This window comes from Cryptomeria japonica, chromosome 10 (assembly GCF_030272615.1).
Source record: "Cryptomeria japonica chromosome 10, Sugi_1.0, whole genome shotgun sequence".
NCBI classification, from domain to species: Eukaryota; Viridiplantae; Streptophyta; class Pinopsida; order Cupressales; family Cupressaceae; genus Cryptomeria; species Cryptomeria japonica.
The window spans coordinates 775994226-776002518 of NC_081414.1; positions in this window are offsets into that span (position 1 = coordinate 775994226).

Genomic DNA, 8293 nt, shown 5'->3' on the forward strand with positions numbered 1-8293 from the left:
TATATGTGATTCTTGTACTTTAGTCAATCACTATTATCTATTGTTGCATGTGTATGAGCCAATCACCATTAACATGTGATACAAGAATAAGAACCAATCAGTTATCCATGAATCTTGTAAATGAGTCATTCACTTATATATGGTGATGTATATATATGAGACAATCATCGTCATCTGTAATGTTGTATGAGAAAATCACTAATGTTTATGTGATGTATGTTTGATCTACTCATTAGGTATGCAATGTATGTTGGAGCTAGCCATCATGTGAACTTATAACGCGTAGTAAATATTTCCTTGTGTATACATGATTGTGATAATCATTGAGTGCAGGAGATGTGATATGACCCTTGTGTGTATATATCCACATTGAACACCAATTATTAGGTACTATTTGTTATGGAACCAACACTTGATGGCAATGTGTATCTCTCCTTGCAATGAGTCTAAGTTAATAGGTTCACTCAATTAGTTGTCAACTTTTAGAGAGGGATCAAGATCTCATCAAGGGAAATAGAGAAAACTCTCTTTGAATGCTAACTAAAAAGCCTCTGACTCCCTCTGAGAAGATACATATGAAGGATCATCAAGAGTAAATCCTTAAGCCTTAGGCTTGGGTCTAGGAATGACCCTAATTATATAAGGCTAATACTTAGGTTGAAAGTATTAAACAATGTTGTTTCATTGGGTTGCCACCATTGTGGTGAATAGAGAAGTATTAGAATAGATGCTATAATAAATGGAAGATGGTTATTCAATCAGTTCTGCAATGGATGCTAAGTGTAATAAAAAAATAATTGTGGTGGCAGAAGGGTAGATCATACATAGGTATCAGAGAAACCGGTTTCAAACACTAGAGGCCTATGGAACCCACTTGACTTTGGATTATTGGATATAGTATCACACTAATGAATGATCACAACTAATTGATTCTTGGCAATAATAATTTCAACTGAATTTATTAAATGGATTTTAAAGTAATGAGACTGATTGGTTAGCCCTATCCAAGACCACCTAAGAAGGTGTGAATGGGAATTCTAATATATAAATTGTAATCAAAGATTAGAGTGGTACAACGAAATCATAGTGGGCCCATAACCCACAATTCCAAGGATCAAAAGTGGACTAAAGTTTTTATTATGATACAAGCATGAATTTCTATCCCCATTTAATGCATTAATAGGTGCTTAAAAAAGAGTTGCTAGTACCCTTAAAAGGTAGTTGATAACTACTTGATGATGTAATTTCAAGTCTAATTGAGAAAGAGGAAATGCTTATCAATAGTGATAAAGTTTCTAGGAGGGATGACGAGTGGTTGGAGGCTATCGTGCATCCACTATATTCATTGCCCTTGCAAATGACATACTACGAATTTGGAAATGAGATTACATTGTAAATGACACCACATGAAGCTGTATGAATTGTACTCTACAAAGAATATAAATACCTATAATTGTCCCCTTTGATGATTAAATAAACTTTCTTAAGTTTAAATTTCTCTAATGTTTGGACATTATGATAAGTGAATCCAACCCACCTAGTGAGTGATTGCACTAAGGAAATGCGATTCAATAAAGAAAATGTATGATGTCTCAAATTGTTTGTACATGGTACTTTGAAAGAAATATCATAAAAATAGGTATATTGAATGAAATTATATCGATTCTTCTTATGGAAATCAACCTATGAATTGAAATGGAGGAAAGTATTGAGAAAATACTGGCCCAGTCAGGAGTAAATTTTAGATCACCTCATCTTAAATCTTGTAAATTGATTCAAATTTGTTAAATTATGGAAGATGCAACCAATTGAAATAACAATGCTAAGGGGTCGAAAAGAAATTAATCTGGCTAGTGACCCAATAATTTGAATAAATTAACAAAATAAACCCCTTAGTAAGTCGAGGATAGTGTATTCTAAGGGAGGAAGGATGTCACATCCCTACCAATGGGTCACCTCCTATAGGTGATTATGGTAAAAGAAGCAAACATGAAATAATAAATGGAGTCAAGATGACTATTGAAATAATACAAAAAGGCAAAGGAGGGATGATCAAGGAGAGAATCCTCATTTATGAGGAATGGGCATGTGAGGGAAGCTAGTTCATTCCATTAATAAGTCATAGTAATCCTCACATGGAAGGATTAAAAATCATAGGCCCTGGGTTAGAGTGCCACGCCAAAAACAAAGAAGTACATCAAATCTTCTCAAAATAAGGCCATATGATTCCCTCTAATCCTATGAAGTAAAATGACAATATCTCGTACCTCTCTAATAAAATGTTCCCTAGTTAATGGTCTAGGTAAATGAGAGCCACCCTTCTAAAGCTTCAATAACCAGTTCTGGAAAATAACACCTTGATACATTGTCTTCTTTTTGGAAAACAACCCCTGTGACTTAGACACTATCCAATCTTCATGTCGTTCTTTCTCAAACTACAACAATGGTTTCCCAATTCACTTTCAAAAAAACCATTTACGGTTTGAATGCTCCTCTTAATAGGGTCATACTGGTTGATACATTCTTGGACTAATTCTGGACAAGGAACGACTGGTGGAAAAGTTGTCGCTTCTGTTAACCCACTATCAATTATTTTTTGTATGAGATGGGAATTTGTAGAATCCCACACTCTCTCATAAAATTCCTCTAAATCTACCGATGGGAGGATAGTATCACCTAGGTTTGGGTGTGAAAAAACTAGCTCTTGAAAGAGGATTTTGGATTGTAAAAATAGAGGTCAAGTCACCATGCGTAGCATCCAACACTTGCTTAATTGTGAAATGGGCAACTACAAGAAATGTTTAAAAAAAAGAAACTCATGTAAGGGTGAGATAATTGATCACATAATTCATTTAAGATTAATTGACTACTTATCTGTGCCTTCTTACTCTGAAAAGACCCTTTCTTGACATCTCATTATTATTTGGCTTAGTCCTTCCTCTTCATGATTACCATGCAATATAGTACACCTCATGGATTATTATCTGGGGTTCTCTTTAAATTTGGAATATTCTTTTCTTTAAACACCCGTTAACATGATGCTTTCCTTTTAAGCTTGAAGTTGCATTCACCCAATGTTGAACCTCGAACTATGAACCCCTTCAATGGTGGTTCAAATTCAACAAAACCAAAATGGTCTACTAACGAAACAAGATAAGAATATACAATAGACCTTGCTAAAGACAAGACTTAGGACCAAATTCAACTCTCACACATATTGAACCTTGAACCTTGAAATTTCTTCAAAGATGATTCAAAGGTTCAAGTTCAAAGACCCACTCAACAAAAATTTACTAAAGACATTACCACAGAGTGATAGGACCGCTTAAACCTAAACTTTGTATCTTAGACAAGTTCAATAAAAAGGTTCAAGTTCAAATAATTTATGACCCAACATATAACTAAACTTTACACAATGCTCCACTCTAAAGAACACTGCCAAGCATTGTACAATCTTTAACAATTGATAATGAAGGGAGGGTAACAGTGAGATAATTTAGGACTAAAGTGACTACAGATTTAGTTGGTGAATTTGTTTGTGGCTGACCTATGGATATTGCAATTATGTTCTACATTTACTAGTGAATGTAATTATCATCGCAATGCATATATATTTTTAATATAGGTTCATTCCTAGTATGTCGAAAAAGTGAATATGGTGTAAGAGTTTTGCAAGATACTTATTCAATTAAAAAAGATGAATTAAGGTATGTGAATCAAGCAACAAATCCTATACACATTGAGAGATTCTTTTTTTAGATCAAATTTGAATAGTGGTGTAGTATGAGTTTGGAAGGTTTCCATAATTCATATCTTGTTGTATTTGAAGTTGGTGTCTCTTAATTTAAGTTGGAACTTAATTCTTGTATACGATGATTGTCTGTGGTGAGTTGTTGCTTATAAACATTTTTAAGTTTTATATTTCTTTGTGAGGTTGGATTTGCATAGTAGATGGACAAACAACTATTATCACTATTATTTTTCCCTTGTAGGTTTCCATGTATATATCTGGTGCTCTCTTATGTGGATATGTATTTATATTTATCATTGGGATAGTTGCTTTATTGTTAAAGTAAGAAGAAAAATGCTTCTAAAATGATAAACTAGATTTAAAAATTTTAATCACTATGATCAACATTGTCATATTAATGTCTTGTCATTTTATGAGAACTATAAGTTCTTAACTTAGATGTCATTGTTGGTATTCTACACTCTTATGAGAATAGTTGATGTTGTCATTGATGGCAACCAACTCGCAACCAACTAGAAATCATCTGGCAACCCACCAGTAGTTATCGGTACCAAAAATAGACTTATACATACACCGATAGGCACTTCACTGACAACGAAAACAATGGATACCGACACTCAAGCCAACATGGAATAAACTTTTGTTTATTGTTTTTCTAGTATAATTATCTTTTGTAAAAGCCGACATGGCATATTGTAAAAGAATCATATATATGTGTGAGATCTTATAGGTCATTTGGTATGAGAAAAAAAGGGATACATGATAGATGAGATTTTTGTATAAGGTGATATAGTTGACAACAAAGGTTTTGGTAATAGATTGAGCTTAAATTGGTATGGAACTTGGCATAGTTGATGCTGATCTAAAGTAGTACATTGTATTGGATTTTTATAATCCATTTTGTAGGTAAGTGAGACTTCTATTTTGTGATTGAGCATTGAACTCTAGGCTGCTAGCCTTCCTGCATGTGCAAGCCCCTCATTGTAAGCAATATTTATTCATTGGCCAGTGAGTGAATATTGTGGGTCACAAATCCCACTGAGGTTTTTCCCACACTGGGTTTCCTCATTAAATATCATGTGTTATGATGTGTTTTCTATGTTGTCTCTGTTATTCTTATTTGCTACATTAATTTTTATTTATCGGTACACTATTTTGGGATACAAAGTTCTTAATAATTTTAAATATTCTGCTAACCAGTTAGACACTGATTCACCCCCCCTCTTAGTATCTTTGGGACTATCATTGGTTCTAACAATTGGTATCAGAGCTTGGTCATCTATTTTACAAAGCCTAAAAACTTGAGGAAGATTCTGACACTGGTATAGATGGAGAACTTAAGGAAATAATTAGAAGGAGCTCTTGTAGACTATGATGCAGAAAAAGTGAAAAACATCAGATTGGAGGATGAACTTAAAACTGCTCAAGAATTTATTTTGGCACTTCAAAATAACCTAGTTATTGCAAAGAATAAGAGAAAATAACTTCATATGCAGATACATAATGAGGATGATGAAAAAGAAACTCTTAATGCGCTTGCAAACAATTTGATATAAGACAACAGTAATATGAAGAATCAAATGCAAGACATGACTATGAGGTTTTGTAAAGACATTGAAGACAAGAAGAAAAATTAAGAAGACTTGAATAGGTGACTCAATGATGTTGGAAATGAAAATATAAGACTTATTCATGAAAATGATATGTTGAAGACATATCTGATACACATGCAACATGATAAAACTGAGCTTATGAGACAAAAGGAAATTCTGGAAAATGAGGTGGATACTACAAATCAACCCAAAGAGAAATTCAAGAAAAGTTCAGAGGAGCTTGATGACATGTTGAAAAGTTAGAAACCTGATGGAGATACTAATGGACATGGATTTGAAGTTGGAGAATATTCCAACACTGCAAACAATCTAGATCAAAACAAACCTGTAAGACAACCTAGTGCTTATAAGTCTAGTGGCAAATGTTTCAATTGCAACCAATATGGTCATAGAGAAAATCAGTGTAGATTTAGAAACAATCAGAATATTAATCCACCCACTGGTCAATGTTCCAAATGTAACAAAGCTGGTCATAATTCAGAAAACTATAGAATGAATATGAAATGTTATGCTTGTGGAAGATATGGACACTTATCTAATCAATGAAGAACACAAACCGACATATGATATAGAAAGGCTATTTAGAGGAATAATGTGACTTGTTATCCTTATAAAAAAATTGGACATATTACTAAATTTTGTAGAAGCAAGGCTTCACCGGCAAAAAATAAAGGATCTAGTTTGAAAGGTAAAGAAAAGGTAGATGAGGTAAAGCAAGAATTTTGACGAAACTATCTCTATATCGGTAGAATAGAGTAACCCTCAACTGGCAGGATATTCTTCATCCAATTGAGAAGTAACCCTTTGGGGGTATTGCAACAAATTGAAAATCATGCAGATTACCATCAGTCGATAGTGATAAGATAGATTTCTTCCCTACCAGCAGATGTGTTAAGTTTTCACTTAATCGACAAGCATTTAATGCGGTTGGTAAGAGAAATGTCATTATAAAACAACTAACTTCCCTCATTTTTTATTCATCGAGCATTCAAATTAGAAGAGAGCGCAAAAACAAGTGAAGGTATTCAATGTGAAGGTGCGAAGTGATTTCTTCAAGCATTCAGAATATTTTCACGCAACTAAAGGTATTTTTCAATGGCTTCTTCTTTTTCTCCCGAGTTTATTTTGAACCCTATTATTGTGGAAAATGTAAAACGCCCTAGGCCTATATTTAAGGTAATCTATGAGATTGCAAAACAAGATGACTCTATAGGGGCATTTTCTAAAATTCTTAAAGGTGTAGTATTTGTAGAAGATCCTAGGATTTATATACATTGCAATATAAAAGAACCAAGTTCCTAAGAATTGATGAAAATGTTTACTAAAGTGATTTGTGATGAAAATGGTGTTGTCAAACCCGAACACAATATTATAGAAACTCTAGGTTTTGTGGAGATACTGAACATTCCTCAATTTCCAGAGTAAGTAGTAAGAATTGTTTTAAGTAGAGCACATGGAGAATTTTTATGGTTGGAATCTATCTGCAAAATAACTGGATAAGCAATTAGGGTAGTAACTGATTTACCCTCAACTGGCAACAAACCTGATAAAACAAAGAAGATTCCTAACAACAAAGTGATGACCCTAACAGGAGAAACATCTAACAATAGATCACTCAAAGTGAATGAGATCAAGGACATCGAAGTAAGATTTGTAAGTATGGTGCTAGGATACAAAACCATACATGAAAATAGGCAAAATTCAGTTTCTAGTCTTTGTATAAATAGTGCTTGTGAGATTGTTAAAAACAATACAATGATAGATGTGTGTGAATGGATGAAAGATGAACTCATTGACAATTTGAAAAAGATCAAAGGAGATAAGAAAGGGACATTCCAATTTGGAAATCTTTTGGTATGTTTAATATTGTATTTCAATAAGGAAATCCCTGGTACATGACCTAAAGACTTTGGATATGACATACCGGCAGGAAAAAAATTATAAGAAGCTTTTATCGGCATAGGAACTGCAAAGGACAATAAGATAAGTGAACATTTTAAAACTTTCCAAGCTAAAATGAAAACTAGAGAAAGTCTACTAGAGAGTATAGTGGACAATTATGACAAAGAGATTTATTTTGTTATCAAGAAAGATGAGAGATGGATGGAAGCTATACTCCCTAGGACTGTATGGGTGACTAAAATGGGATATGATGTAGATCTTAACATTCTCAAAACTTATGCAAAAGCTATACTAGATGCACCAAGAGAACCATCAAAACAAGTTTTCAGTAGTGCTGAGACTATTGAAAGTGGTGTAAAAATATTGAAGGAAAGAAAGAAAAGAGAAAAATATATTAGAGATGCATCCAAGAAAGTGAAGTAAATCAAGGAAAATGTAATGAACATGAGTGGCATATCAGATAGTGAGCTTGAAGGACTTCAACCGGAGGCACACATTTCACCCGTTGGCACATCTTCTGATAGTAACAAGGAAGAAGAGTTCAAAAGAGTTGAAAGGAGGAAGAGAAAACCTTCACCAGTACCCTCTCCTTCACCTAAGAGAACAAGGACTTTGAGGAAGAAACAACAGGTAGTAAGGGAACCACAAACGAAACTAACACCAAACAAGAAACAACAAACTATTATTCCTTCTTTGAATGATTTATTGAATGAGATAAGTTATGATGGAAACCTGGCTAATGTACACAAATTTTATAACACATTTAATGATTCTGACAAAGAAAGCATTGAGAACAATATTATTTTACATCTAGACATATATAGAAAGGTTTAAATTGAAGATGTGGATAAAGGATTGCAGTGATGGAATTAGATAAGAAACTAAAAGTTAAAAAAATTCTAGTTGTACAACCTGTAAACTCAAAAGAGGAAATTGGTGAATTAATCTCTGAGGCTAGCCAATCCATTTTTTCTAGTGATCACCGGCAAGTAAGTTTAATGGCAGGAAGAGTAAAAGAGATTGAAGA